At 43.7% G+C, this 15,748-nt stretch overlaps 1 long non-coding RNA gene across 1 annotated transcript in view; it reads left to right on the top strand.

Moving 5' to 3' along the window:
• The window catches only part of LOC309547494, a 42,204-nt gene that overhangs the window by 12,007 nt on the left and 14,449 nt on the right, over positions 1–15,748 (top strand). The window lies entirely within an intron of this gene.

Raw genomic sequence — 15,748 nt, forward strand, 5'->3', positions numbered from 1 at the left:
CACCTGATTTTTAAACCCATGATTGCTGTGCAATGCAAGTGATTGTGACACTGTAGTACGGCAATTGGAGGTTTAAGCCTGCGTTTACACTGGGTACAATTTGAAGTAGTTGGATTTAGCCCCCATTCACATTGGGCCGATTTAACATGTGATTTGACATGTCAAATTGCATGCCAAATTTGAACCTATTGCCGGCAACGGCACCGCATGATTTGGTGCAACGCCGCACCGGTTCCCAAAGGTAGTTTCTGCTCTTCTTTTGGTGACTTCAGGGGTAATTTCAATAGACATCTGTGCATGAACCCACACAGATGACTCTCAAATCGCCCCCAAAGCCGGACTGAAATGCCGGTTTGAAATCTGAACTCGCACGATTTCAAACCCTCATTCAGTGTGAACCTAGGCTTAAAGCCCGACTTCAACCACTACTTCAGCACTACTTCTGTGAGATTTGTAACGATTTGTAAAGGCTTCAGTGAGCCGGGCTGTCCATGTCACGGGGAGGAACAGTGATGTTAAGAACACAAGTTTAACTAGCAAAGGGTTAATATTTAATTTCTTTCAGGGCTCAAGTAGTGTGTAGACACAGGTACGATTTGCAGCATGAAGTAAATTATAGTCCATGGCAGTGAAATCGTGCTGAAGTCCTGAAAAAGTAATACATGAACTACTTCTCAAAACGCACTACTTGAAATCGTACCTAATAAGACACTGCCATAGAAACACATTAGATGCTACTCCAGGTACGATTTGTAAATCGCATGTTGTGACCAGGGGCTAAATCTTAGGGGCTAAGTGTGAGGAGGCAACACTGGGCAACACTTTTTTTTTTTTTTTGCGGGACTGCGACATTGCGGCCAACAGATCGGACCCCTGACTGACATTTTTGACACTTTTGGGGGTACCAGTGACATTACTACTGTAATCAGTGCTATCAATATGCTACTGTCAAAATGACACTGGCAGGGAAGGGGTTAACTTTATTGGTGATAAAGGGGTTGAGTGTGTCCCTAGGGGCGTGATTCTAACTGTCAGGGGGCGTAGCTTGTTAGATCATCACAGAGACATATGATCCTACATAGCAGGATCGTAAAGCCTCTGTGATGATCTAAGGGAGAATGACAGATGGCTGTGTTTACATCAACCGTCTGTCTTTCTCCCTCTGCTGCGGGAGATCGTGAGTGACCGGCGGCCACCGGAGCCGCTGGTCACTCGCACTAGCTCCCCAGGAAACTAGTGGGGGCGGGAACACGCCGCCGGCAGCGCGCGCTCGCCCCCCCACAGGCGGCTGAGCGAGTGACGTATGGATACGTCACTTTGCCCAGCAGCGGCAGAGTGCAGCAGTATATGTGCGGTGGGCGGGGCGCAAGTGCCTACCCCTGCTATAGAGGGTTGGCAGACTGCTCACTGTCACTCTTGACACTTCTTTAGCATTTTTTGTTATATTCCTCAACCTTTCCGACTCGGTAACGGTCCACCATGGGATCTGGATATTCTAAGTTTTGTTTTGCTGGACTACAGAACACCCTCCATAATATAAAGGAGATGTTTTTTGCAGTTCAACAGAAGGGCTGACAACATTGTTTGGGATATCATTATAGCAGAAGCAGTGCTGGGAGCTCAAACAGGAAGTCAGGAGCTCACTGAATTTCTGGTTGGGATGGGCTCAGGCGTGTTCGAATCATACCCACCAGAAAGCCGTCACTGCACACCAACAGTCAGTGGCAGTAAGGCATTGCTCAGCCTGCAGCTGCATATACACACGCCGTCTATGTTTGGCGGTGTGCAGTCACGGCTTCCTGGCAGGTACGATCCGAACACGCCTGAGCCCATTAATCATTTCTGGCAGTTCAACAGGTATTTTTTTGTACTTTCAAAAACAAAGCATGGAGAAATATGTATGCATTGCAGAGATGTATGTCTCCCAGACACACACTTAAAGCAGAAGCAGATGTAAATGAAGTGCCAGCCATGTGTACTGTTTTCAGTGAGTCAGCAGACTCCCAGACTTGCACTGTGAGAGGCAGCCGTACAGCCAATGTGTGACACTGCAAATTATATAAAATTAGCAAATGTGTCTGCCACATTCAAACATTATTTACATCAAGTTGATCTCATACATGTAAATCTAAAAAAAAAAGCTTTCACGTGTCTTTACTTAACTTTTCATTGAACATATGCAGTCATTTTCTGTCTTGGGCAGCAAAAGGAAAATGCTATTGTTAATATGAATCATTGAACTGAGTAGATTATTGCATCATCTAAAAGTAAAACACTTTTTTTGGATAAGTAGCATTAATCTGCTGCCCCCTGTGGACAAATCTACATGGTGATCGAAAGTTTGGGCACTCCAGGTAAAAATTTGTATTAATGTGCATAAAGAAGCCAAGGAAAGATGGAAAAATCTCCAAAAGGCATCAAATTACAGATTAGACGTTCTTATAATATGTCAACAAAAGATAGATTTTATTTCCATCATTTACACTTTCAAAATAACAGCAAAAAAAATGGCATCTGCAAAAGTTTGGGCACCCTGCAGAGTTAATATCTTGTACTGCCCCCTTTGGCAAGTATCACAGCTTGTAAACGCTTTTTGTAGCTAGCCAAGAGTCTTTCAATTATTGTTTGAGATATCTTTGCCCATTCTTCCTTACAAAAGTCTTCCAGTTCTTTGAGATTTCTGGGCTGTCTGTCACGCACTGCTCTTTTAAGGTCTATCCATAGAATTTCAATTATGTTGAGATCAGGAGATTGTGAAGGCCATGGCAAAACCTTCAGTTTACGCCTCTTGATGTAATCCCCCGTGTGTTTTGAGGTGTGTTTAGGATCATTATCCATTTGTAGAAGTCATCCTCTCTTTAACTTCAGCTTTTTCACAGATGGCATCAAGTTACCATCCAAAATTTGCTGAAATTGTATTGAATCCATTTTTCCTTCTACTCATGAGATGTTCCCTGTGCCACTGGCTGCAATACAACCCCAAAGCATGATTGATCCACCCCCATGCTTAACAGTTTGGACAAAGGTTCTTTTCATTAAATTCTATGCCCCTTCTTCTCCAAACGTACCTTTGCTCATTCCGGCCAAAAAGTTAAATTTTAACCTCATCTGCCCACAGAACTTGTTTTCAAAATACATCAGGCTTGTCTATATGTTCATTTGCAAAGTTCAAACGCTGATTTTTGTGGTGAGGACGAAGAAGAGGTTTTCTTCTGATGACTCTTCCATGAAGACCATATTTGTAAAAGTATCTCTTTATAGTGGAATAGTGTACCACAACTCCAGTGTCTGCCAGATCTTCCTGGAGGGATCGTGCAGTCAAACGTGGGTTTTGAATTGTTTTTCTCACAATCCTGCGAGCTGTTCTGTCTGATATTTTTCTTGGTCTTCCAGATCTTGCTTTAACTTCCACTGTTCCTGATGACTGCCATTTCTTAATTACATTCCGAAGAGAGGATATTGACACCTGAAAACGCTTTGCTATCTTCTTATAGCCTTCTCCAGCTTTGTGAGCGTCAACTATTTTCAGTTTCAGTTTTCTAGACAACTGCTTAGAAGATCCCATGGTGCTGATTGTTGGGGCAAGGTCAGATGAGTCTGGGCATTTAAAACCTTTGAGAATGACATCACCTGGTCTTCCCAGACGATGATTGAGAACAATCCATGACACTGGCAGGTCTCAGCCTTGCAAAGGGGGAGTGCATGCTATAAATTCTGCAGGGTGCTCAAACTTTTGCAGACGCAATTTTTTTGTTTTCTGTAATTTGTAAATGTAAAAATGTCAATGATGGAAATAAAATCTAACTTTTGTTGACATATTATAAGAATGTCTAATCTGTATTTTGATGCCTTTTGGAGATTTTTCCATCTTTCCTTGGCTTCTTTATACACCTTAATTCAAATTTTTACCTGGGGTGCCCAAACTTTCGTTCACCACTGTAAGCTTTGAGACTGAATCAGGCTAATTGGTTGCTGTTTGCCGAATCTCCTAGCTGGCTGAGTCCGTGGCAGTGTGTGGGTGAAATATCCTGATTTCACCCTATGGAATCTCCTTCTACGTCTCGTTAGCCTGATGCACTTTAAAATAAGATTGCCCTATGTCCTTAATTTGTTTAGGATCTCAGTCGGCTGACCTTTCTAATTAAGTTATATTTTTTTTCCTACTATCATAATCTACTTTATAGTAAATGGGATTATATTTTCTGGACCTATGGTTTTGGTTTTCTTAGCGGATAGGTGGTATTAGACTGTTATATTTCTGAAAGCATGTTAGGATTTAATGCCTCGTAATGTCCTAGCCTGTGTTATCCACAGTTTTCATTTTAATAGAAGATCTGTTCAATCAAATTATTAAAGGCAATATATACAGTTCTTTGCAAAAGTATTCGGCCCCCTTGAACTTTTCGACCTTTTGCCACATTTCAGGCTTCAAACATAAAGATATAAAACTGTAATTTTTTGTGAAGAATCAACAACAAGTGGGACACAATCATGAAGTGGAGCGAAATTTATTGGATATTTCAAACTTTTTTAACAAATAAAAAACTGAAAAATTTAGCGTGCAAAATTATTCAGCCCCCTTAAGTTAATACTTTGTAGCGCCACCTTTTGCTGCGATTACAGCTGTAAGTCGCTTGGGGTATGTCTCTATCAGTTTTGCACATCGAGAGACGGAAATTTTTGCCCATTCCTCCTTGCAAAACAGCTCGAGCTCAGTGAGGTTGGATGGAGAGCGTTTGTGAACAGCAGTTTTCAGTTCTTTCCACAGATTCTCGATTGGATTCAGGTCTGGACTTTGACATGGCTATTTTAACACCTGGATATGTTTATTTGTGAACCATTCCATTGTAGATTTTGCTTTATGTTTTGGATCATTGTCTTGTTGGAAGACAAATCTCCGTCCCAGTCTCAGGTCTTTTGCAGACTCCATCAGGTTTTCTTCCAGAATGGTCCTGTATTTGACTCCATCCATCTTCCCATAAATTTTAACCATCTTCCCTGTCCCTGCTGAAGAAAAGCAGGCCCAAACCATGATGCTGCCACCACCATGTTTGACAGTGGGGATGGTGTGTTCAGGGTGATGAGCTGTGTTGCTTTTACGCCAAACATAACATTTTGCATTGTTGCCAAAAAGTTTGATTTTGGTTTCATCTGACCAGAGCACCTTCATCCACATGTTTGGTGTGTCTCCCAGGTGGCTTGTGGCAAACTTTAAACAACACTTTTTATGGATATCTTTAAGAAATGGCTTTCTTCTTGCCACTCTTCCATAAAGGCCAGATTTGTGCAGTATACGACTGATTGTTGTCCTATGGACAGAGTCTCCCACCTCAGCTGTAGATCTCTGCAGTTCATCCAGAGTGATCATGGGCCTCTTGGCTGCATCTCTGATCAGTCTTCTCCTTGTATGAGCTGAAAGTTTAGAGGGACGGCCAGGTCTTCGTAGATTTGCAGTGGTCTGATACTCCTTCCATTTCAATATTATCGCTTGCTCCTTGGGATGTTTAAAGCTTGGGAAATCTTTTTGTATCCAAATCCGGCTTTAAACTTCTCCACAACAGTATCTCGGACCTGCCTGGTGTGTTCCTTGTTCTTCATGATGCTCTCTGCGCTTTAAACGGACCTCTGAGACTATCACAGTGCAGGTGCATTTATACGGAGACTTGATTACACACAGGTGGATTCTATTTATCATCATTAGTCATTTAGGTCAACATTGGATCATTCAGAGATCCTCACTGAACTTCTGGAGAGAGTTTGCTGCACTGAAAGTAAAGGGGCTGAATAATTTTGCACGCCCAATTTTTCAGTTTTTTATTTGTTAACAAAGTTTGAAATATCCAATAAATTTCGTTCCACTTCATGATTGTGTCCCACTTGTTGTTGATTCTTCCCAAAAAATTACAGTTTTATATCTTTATGTTTGAAGCCTGAAATGTGGCAAAAGGTCGAAAAGTTCAAGGGGGCCGAATACTTTCGCAAGGCACTGTGTGTGTGTGTGTGTGTGTGTGTGTGTGTGTGTGTGTGTATATATATATATATATAATTATTTTTTATTTTTTAATAACAAACATGTTCTACTTACCTGCTCTGTGCAGTTAAGTTTGCACAGAGCAACCCCGATCCTCCTCTTCTCAGGTCCCACGCCGGCGCTCCTGGCCCCTCCCTCTCGTGCCGAATGCGCCTCCAGAGCAAGCAGCTTGCTATGGGGGCACCTGAGCAGGCTCGTTTACCGAGCCGCGGCTCTGTATGTCCATTCACACACAGAGCCGCGGCTCGGCACTGCCCCCTCTCTCTTTTCATTAGCTCACTGGCTGTGATTGACAACAGTGGGAGCCAATGGCTCCTGTTGCTGTCTCAGGCAATGAGAAGGGAGAGTCCCCGGAGAGCTAAGGTTTTCATGCACATCACGGCATCGCAATGGGGCTCAGGTAAGTTTTTAGAAGGGGCTGGGCGGGGGGCTGCTGCACGCAGAAGGTTTTTTACCTTCATACATAGAATGCATGAAGGTAAAAAACCTGAGCCTTTAGAACCACTTTAAAGTATAGGGCAGCAGATGGCTTCTAGAGCAAACTGGAAACCACAAAATCCAGGGCACACCAATATACATATCCTCACAGCTGTAAAAGATAGCGGAGCTTTACTCTATTCCTCTTCCCTGTTTTACTGCTAGATTTTCAGGTTGCCATTCACTCTCAGTGACAAAAAATGAGGAAGGGGTGGGCCAGAGCTAGACTTTCTCTGCAAAAGTCAAGCATTACATGATCTAGCACAGGGATCTCCAAACTACGGCCCTCCAGCTATTGTGGAACTACACGTCGCATGAGGCATTGTAAAACGCTGAAATTCACAGACATGACTAGGCATGATGGGAATTGTAGTTCTATAGTTTGACCATAGTTTGGAGACCCCTGATCTAGCGCCATGATTTTGGGGCTCCAAGGATACCTGCTGTAAGAAGATCTTTTAAGCTAGCCTTATTTGCATGATTTTCCCTGTCCACGCAGTTTTGGAGTCTTCACTACCAGCTATTGTATTTAAGCAGCCACAGCACCCGCTGCTGCCTGAGTACCCAAACAGTGATTCAACCTGACGGGATGCAGTCAATGTTTGGTTGACAATTTGCCACCCGGCTCCCTTGATTTTTTTTTTTTTTTTTTTTCTTTTTTTTTATGCTTGTTGAGCCATGTATGACTTGCCTATGTTTCATCAGTGTATATTTGATTGGGGTAATGTCATGCTATATACTGGAAATTTAGGGCAAAATGTTTTTCAAGACCTTTAAACGAACTTGTGCTTTGCCTATGCAAAGCTAAACAGCTTTTTATTTAAGAAATTTTGGCATTGGGAAAAAAAAAAAATGACTAGGTGTAGAGGCCCTCAGAGTTGCCTTCATATACCTGCAGCAGTCTCATACCTTCCTGTCATGGCTAACTACTAGGCTGTTCTGACTTACAAAGCTTTAGCACTTCCGGGTTGTTCTGGAGCTAGCTCACCTATTTCTGTTGTTGCTGAGTTTTTCTTTGAAGAAGGGGGTATAGACCCCGAAACAATGGTTTATGATGTTTGTTTCTATATGGATTTTGTTGTGGTGAGGTCCTTTTTGGTTCTATGCCTCCATGCAGGTTAAAGTGTATCTGTGCCCAGACTATGAAACTTAAAGCGGAACTGCACCCAATAGGCAAAGTTCCGCTTCTCCTCCTCCTCTCCCATATTTGGAATGTCTTTTTTTTTTTTTGGGGGGGGGGGGGTTGACTGGTACCCCCTTCCACTCTGACCACCTAGGCGATCGGACTGGAAGTTCCCTACAGACAGCCCCCCCTAGACCTGAAGACCAGCAAAGAGGACATTGCTGGCTCTTGGGACAGGATAAGTGTGTGTGTTTTTTTTTAAAAGTCAGCAGCTACAGTATTTGCATTTTTTATTACAGGGTGACGATCCTCTTTAAAGGGGAGATGGGGAAGTAGAGCAGACCAAATCTGGGGCAGTTGTGCATGGCAACCAATCACCTTCTACCTTCAGCATATTCAATTAAGATTTGAAAATGAAAGATAGAAACAAATTGGTTACCAAAGCACAACTGCTGTAAAATAGCTTTCAGTAAACAATCACTGACCTCTGTAGTTGCATGTACTGTGAGATAATTTGACCTCAAACATTACAATGGAGACCATGAAGTCTGGAGACCATGAAGTCTATTCTAATGGCTTAGAACAGTTGCTGTGTGTTTACATTAAAGGGATTGTAGGCTTCCGAGTCCCTACAGCCAAAGAAAATAATTAGAAAGAAGTTGTGATTTCTAGTGCCTCTCTTGCCAACTTTAAAGAATAACTTCTTCACAATGCCTGCAGCTACAGAAGTCAGTCAGGGCATATTTTAGGTTTATTTTACTACTAGTTTAGAATATTTTAATAATATTTAATTTATATATATGTGCTTAGTTTAGCTTACATTCAATCTGGAGTTGAGCTTTAAATCTGAAACTTGTTTTTTCTTTATCGTACATCACGGGACACAGAGCAGGACATAATAATTACTATCCTGGTTATATGCCACCTATTGGTGAATGGACACTGGCAAATCAAGAGACAGGAAGCCCCCCCCCTCTAAAAAAAACCCTCTCATACAGGAAGTCCTTCGTTTTTTGGCCTGTGTTTTGAAGGTCATGGCTGTTAAGCTCTCCAAATATGATAATGGTCCAAGGAGAAACGGGCTATGTGATTGGATCCATTCGGATGGTGCCTAAGCCTCGGGAAGGAAGAAGCGTGATTTTGCCTGTAATGCGACCCTTTGGACACTGGACCCTGGATGATAGAACCCTGGTCAGTATTTCCAAGGCATATTTCCAGCAGGGTGCTGTACAGGTCCAAGGGTGTGGACCGCAAATTATAAAGGGGGACCCTGAAGGTCTATGGGTGACAGGGCCAGCCATGATGGGTGAAAGTTGGATCTTTTGCCTATAGGCAAGATCCTGCGGCGGGATTGGTAAATTGACTCTCCTTTTTAACCACTTGCCGACTGCCTAACGCCGATCTACGTCGGCAGTCAGCCCCTCACAGGCAAAGTGACGTAGGGCTACGTCACTAGCTTGTGAGGGTCTAGGGAGCGAGCGCGCGCCCCCGGAGGCGCGCTCCCGCTCCCGCGTGGTCACGGACCCCCCCGCGCGTGTGACCGGCGGACCCGATGTCCGCCGGTCACTCGGCGATCGGCGGGGGAGAGGGAGAATGTCAGGCAGCTTGTGTAAACAAGCCACCTGTCATTCTCCTTGCTGTTAGGATACTGATCACTCGGATCTAGTATGTAGATCCGTTGATCAGTGTCCATACAGCTCAAGCCCCAGCCAATCACAGTAGAAAGCACGCCCCTAGGGATACACACAGCCCCTCCCTCCCAAATAAAGTTAACCCCTTCACTACCAGTGTATTTTTACAGTAACAGTGCATATATATAGCACTGATTACTGTAGAAATGTCACTGGTAACCCCAAAAGTGTCAAAAATGTCAGTCAAGGGTCCGATCTGTCCGCCCCAATGTCGCAGTACCGCAAAAAAAATCGCAAATCGCCGCCATTACACGTTAAAAAAAAAAACAACAAAAATGACAGAAATCTTTCCCTTTGTTAGTAAACGCGATAACTTTTGCGCAAACCAATCAAAATACGCTTTTTGCGATTTTTTTTTACCAAACATAGGTAGCATAAAACAAATTGGCCGAAAAAGTAAAAAAATTTTGATTTTTAATTTTTTTTTTGGGGAATTTCATATAAAAAAATGTGAAAAATATTGCTATTTTTGCAAAATTGACGCTCTTTTTTTGTTTATAGCGCGTGATCAAAAAATCGCACAGGTGATCAAACACCACCAAAAGAAAGCTCTGTTTGTGGGAAAAAAAGGACGCCAAATTCGTTTAGGTACAGGGTCGCACGACCACGCAATTGTCCGTTAAAATCACGCAGTGCCGAATCGCAAAATACCCCCTGGTCGGAATGGGGGTAAAATCTTCCGGGGCTTAAGTGGTTAAAAAAAAAAAGGGGGGGGGGATATGCCTTTAGGCATATACATGTTTGTGCACTTATTCCAGCAGCAGCCAGATACCGTGTGAGTTGGATTACTGTGTTTTCCCACTAGATGGCAATGGGGTCATGTGTCTGAATTGTTGAAGCATACCTGGCATTTTTTGCATTCCTCACATACTTAAGGAACTGCAGACCGTTCAGAGAAGCTCGACAGGGCCACTAGGCCCATAAAGGACTTCCGCCGGGAGCGCGCATGGTGGGTGCGCACGTGGAGTAAGCGGGCATGCTCGTGACATGGTGGGCCTGCACGATGCAGGGGCATGTTATTTAAAGGAAGACAGTTCCTTGAATGTGGGGCTCCTCTGAGGCGGCTGTAAGGGACACAGAGCAGGCTTCCTTTAAAGTAAGCAATGTCTTCCAGAAAACGGAATGTTGGGGGGCACAGCAGGAAGGGGCACATTTGTGCCGCCATCAGGATTGGAGGATTCTAGTCGTGGGTTCCACTGTGCTAACTTCCCCTGAAAGACCAAATCCGATTGGCCAATCTGAGCAATTACGCTTGTGAGGCATTGTAGCTAATGCCTCTTCATCACCCTACGTCACAAAGGACGACTTGGCATCAGCTTTAGCTGGCCTAGAGGGTAAAATAGCTGGTATGATTGCCTCAATGTCACAGGGAAGGGAAAAGTGTGATAGATCTCCCTCTCCTGAGCTCCTTGGGTATGAACACGGTTAGGCAGAGGATGTGGAAGAAGTAGCTTTGAATGATCTGGAGGAAGGTCAGGCTGAGGATTCCACTTCTGGGAAGAGCCAATTTCAGCTTCTCGGTCCCAGGGGTTGTTAAATCTGTCTTTTACAGAGATGGTCTGGTCTGGGTTTGAGTTAACTTCATTAGAGGTTTCCTTCTCCTCATCTGGCTTGTTGCACTCTCTGCAGAGTTCTCAGGCCTTATCTTTACATCCACTACTAGAGCAGGTAGTATATGCTGACTGGGATCACCCTGATAAGGTTTTTGTGCCACCTAAAAGGTTCTCTCTTTTGTATTCCATGGAGGAAAAGTTTACATTAAATGGATTATGCTAACGGTTGATGCTGCTGTTTCTTCTGTGAACAAAAATGTAACCTGTCCAGTAGACCATGCCCAGGTTTTTAAGGATCCAGCGGATAAAAAGTTGGAATCTTTACTAAAGGCTTCATTTGCGGTTGCCGGTCCCGCAGTACAACCGGCTGTGGGGGCAATAGAAATTTGTCAATCTTTACAATCACTAAATTTGACGCTTTGACTATTGAAGCCAGGATCTTGAAGGATCGAGGGGTCTCTGGTCCAGTGCTTTCTACTCTGCTACGTAAATGCCAGGAAGCCAGTCGCTAGAAACCTCTACTACAAAGTCTGGATATCTTACATTTCCTGGTGTGAGGCCAAAAAGTGTCATCCCTGAAAATATGTTATCAGGAGAAGTCCTGCCTTTTTACAACTGGGGGGTAGAAATGAACCTGGCTTTGGGAATGATAAAGGGTCAGATTTCGGCCTTATCTATTTTCTTTCAGAGACCGATTGCATCACATTCATTGGTGCAAGCCTTTCTACAAGGAGTGATTCACACGATTCCGCTGGTCAGGCCACCCCTGTGTCCTTGGGATTTAAATCTGGTACTGGCTGTCTTACAGAAGCAACATTTTGAGCCCATTCAGCATATTCCGCTGGGTCTTTTGACAAGAAAATGTGTTTTTTTGATTGCAGTAACCTCGGCTAGGAGAGTGTCAGAGTTGGCGACCCTTTCTTGTAGAGAACTGTTTTTTTATCCTACACCAAGGTGTTGCGACCCCTCGCGTTTTTTTGCACAAGGTGGTTTCAAATTTTCATTAAAATCAAGATATCACACTACCTTCTTTTTTCCCAAATCCTCCTTCTGCAAAGGAGAAGTTACATTCTCTCAATGTAGTACGGGCGGTCAAAGTTTTTTTTTAAAATGTCAGCTCAGATTCGTAACACCGATTCTTTCTTTGTGCTGCCGGAAGGGGTAGGCAGCATCAAGATTGACTATTTGCCGTTGGATCTGCCATTTGATTGTTCAGGCGTATGGTTTTATGGGAAAGGCCCCACCCTTTCGGGTAAAGGCACACTCTACCAGGAGGGTAGCTGCTTCATCAAGTGTCTATGGCTCAGATTTGCAAGGCCGCTACTTGGCTTTCAGACATTCACTAAGTTTTATTAGGTAGGTGGATGTTGAAGCTCCAGATGGGGCTGAGTTTGGCCACCGCATGCTACAAGTGGTCTGATGGTCTTTGTAATTACTGTCTTCCTCCCCTTAGGGGCATTGGCCTGCTCTGTGTCCCGTGATGTACGATAAAGAGTTGGGATTTTTCCTATACCTTACCTGTAAAATCCATTTCTTGGAGTACATCATAGGACACAGAGGTCCCTCCCCTCTTTTCTGGGATCTTCATTGCTTGCTTCAAAACTGAGGACTTCCTGTATGGGAGGGTTTATATAGATGGGGACATCCTGTCCATTCACCTATAGGTCACGTATAACCCAGATAGTAATTTATTATGGCCTGCTCTGTGTCCTATGATTTACTCCAAGAAATGAATTTTACAGGTAAGATATAGGAAATATCCAATTATTCCCAAAAAACTACCACTGACGCCTTTACTGAACAACTCGGCCTGCATGGAGATGTGGAGAGAAATCTAAATAAAGACATGCAAAATTAAAAAAAAAAAGTTAATTTGTTTACTGAAAACTATAACTTCATGCAGTAACCCCATACAATTACAGGGGTTTATATTCAGTACTGATCTGTAAACTTTTGGATAGTGTCTGGAAGTTATAAAACTTCCATCAGTTTTTAGCTGTCTTTGTCCCCACTGGTTAGGTCATCCTCTCTATTTGTCTAGATGACCATTTAACCGGGAAAGAAAGTGATGGGAAATCTGAACTTTTACCTTTATCACCAGAACATGAATATAAGAGAGATCATTCAATGGGGTTGCCTGTTCTGATGACAGTTCTTAAGTAATAGATTTCCAGTTACTTTCTGTTATAACTCCAGGATCTGAATTGATGGGAAATCTCCCAAGTACATAGACGGCAAAAAATGTTGTTAACATGGGTTTTAACTATTCCCTACCCTATTCCCTACATTCATGTGCATGGCTAGAGCTGCATGATTACTCGTATGATAATTGAGATCTTGACTCACCCCCCCCCCCCCCCCGCGATCTTAATCCTCAATTTTCACGATTCTCAACGCAGTGGGTTAAGCGTTATGTGTCTGGGTATGACACATAGCCAGACATCCCAAGTCTCTGGCATGTGGGCTGCAGCTGTCTGACACCCGGGCGATATCCAGGCTGTCTGTGTCAGAGCTCAGCTGACAGAACAGAGCCAATGCTTCCTGTGTAGTTCTGGCTCCGTTCTGTCACAGACGGGGTGATATCAAATGCACTCCGCCTGTGAGAGGAGACCAACAGGAAGTAACAGCTCAGCGTCACTCCTCACACTTCGCCAGCAGTATCCGCAGCAGTACCCAGCAGCCAGCAGTACCCATAGCAGTGCCCACCAGCCAGTAGTACCCGCCAGCCAGCAGTACCCACCAGCCAGCAGTGCCAGCCAGCAGTACCCACCAGCCAGCAGTACCCGGCAGCAATACCTGCCAGCCAGCAGTACTCACAGCAGTACCCACCAGCCAGCAGTACCCAGGGGTAATCCATGACAGAGGAGGGGGGGGGGGTAATCCTAGTCACAGCTTTATTTCAAATGGTTAATAAAATCTATCTATCTATCTATCTATCTATCTATCTATCTATCTATCTATCTATCTATCTATCTATCATAAAAAAAGATTTTGAGAATCGTGAGAGATCTTCATTCTTAGCAAAAAAATCCTGATTCTCATTTTTGCCAGAATTGTGCAGCTGTATGCATTGCTATGCATTTTCAGACTTTTATGAAGTTTTTTATGAAGAGGAGCTCCAGCCACCTATAAAAAAAAAAATAAGTCAGCAAAAAGTGTAGCTGCTGACTTTTAAAAAAACAGGCACTCACAAGTCCCACGGTCCAGTGGTGAGCTCACCCCGGCCGTCTTAATCCACTGTCCACCCTCGCTGGCACCGGCACCTTCACTAAGGTCGCCCGCCTGTGACAGCTTGCGGCTTTACAGCCGGGTACCTACTGAGCATGCGCGAGTCACGCTGCGCATCCTGGATTGGTGGATGCAGTCTTATGGGACCTGTCAGTTTCCCAGAAGACTGCAGGGGGGAGGGAAGGAGAACTTCCATTCCTGAGTGCCGCGAGGCTCGGAAGAGAGGTGGCAGCAGGTACCTGTCAAAAATCGGGTACCTGCTCCCCCCCTTTTGGGTGGAGTTCCACTTTAAGGACCCTACTCAATTGACTTTAATAGGAAAACCCAAGACCTCACATCAGAAATACGGAATTCAGGATAGCTTCACAAAGCAATGCATTCATGAGCTTGTGTCCTATATAAAAAAAAAAAATATTGTATTTCTTCTTTATGCATTCGATGGAAAATCTTCTTAAATACTCAGCAATACTTCCAGCGTAAACTTAGTTCCCCGGGGGAAATGTCAATGTACAGTATAGCTTTTCCTGAGTGGGCAGTAGTTATTTGTCTGACCACAAGAGGGCACACATTGTCTTCATTCTTCTGAATGGTAGAATCGTTTTTGGATCTTTTAGAAACGTACTTCTTAGCAGTTCCTGCACTCCCAGAGAGAGAGAGAGAGATACACCGCTTTTATTTTTTTCTCTGGTCCACTTTATTTTCCTACAGATAAAACACATGGGTACAGGTTACTCTGGTTATAATACATTCCACCTGTACAATTGCACTGTCAAGACTGTCATAGATTGATCAAAGCTAAATGCTGCATTTTTCCTCTTTGTAAGTCCATAATCTTTAGTAGCTTGTGAACAAAGAGTGCCTAATGCGCACTTATTTGGCCAGAAAAATATACTGAACATGCTGGGGCACTGCAAGCAAAGAAAAGCTGCACAAATATAAATAAATTGAATATGAGATTAAATTGATAAATAACAATGCAGACATTTTTCTGTAAGTGCTCCGTTACCACATCTGGTGTGTTTTGGCATCAGGTTTCTTCTTGTGTTTAACCACTAGAGCACCAGCCTGTAATACCCCTTCATGGCCAGGCCATTTTTCAGTTTTCAGTGCTATGATAGTTTGACCTTTGGTAGCAATTAAAGTGATTGTAAAGTGTGTGTGTGTCTATATAATTTTTTATTTTTTTTTTTAAATAAAAAACATGTCATACGTACCTAAAGTGCACAGAACAGCCCCGATCAGCTATTTCTGCGGTCTTCCGACAGCATCCCTGGCTCTTCCTCATCTCGGTGTGCCTCCATAGGAAGCCGCATTCTATAGGGGCTTACTTGAGGGCTGGTCCTGATCCGCACTAATCAAGCACTGGAATGAGTGAGGGCTCAGGTAAGTATAAGGGGGCGATAATTTTACCTAAACATTTTTTACCTTAACCGCTTAGAGCCAGCACCTGCCGGCCCCCTAGAGGGATCTAGAATGCCGGGAGACAGGGCAGGGATTATGGTCATGTGACTGACTGTCACGGCGGTCACATGATTGGAAAGTTTCTGATCTCAAGTGGGGAACAGGAATTTCTCTTTCGTTCATTGACGGACACAGCTCCTGATATTCTTAATCATTGGGTTATACTGCCCCCTACAGAAGTAGG

The sequence above is a fragment of the Pelophylax lessonae genome (assembly GCF_965119305.1).
Source record: "Pelophylax lessonae genome assembly, chromosome: 2".
Classification (NCBI taxonomy): Eukaryota; Metazoa; Chordata; class Amphibia; order Anura; family Ranidae; genus Pelophylax; species Pelophylax lessonae.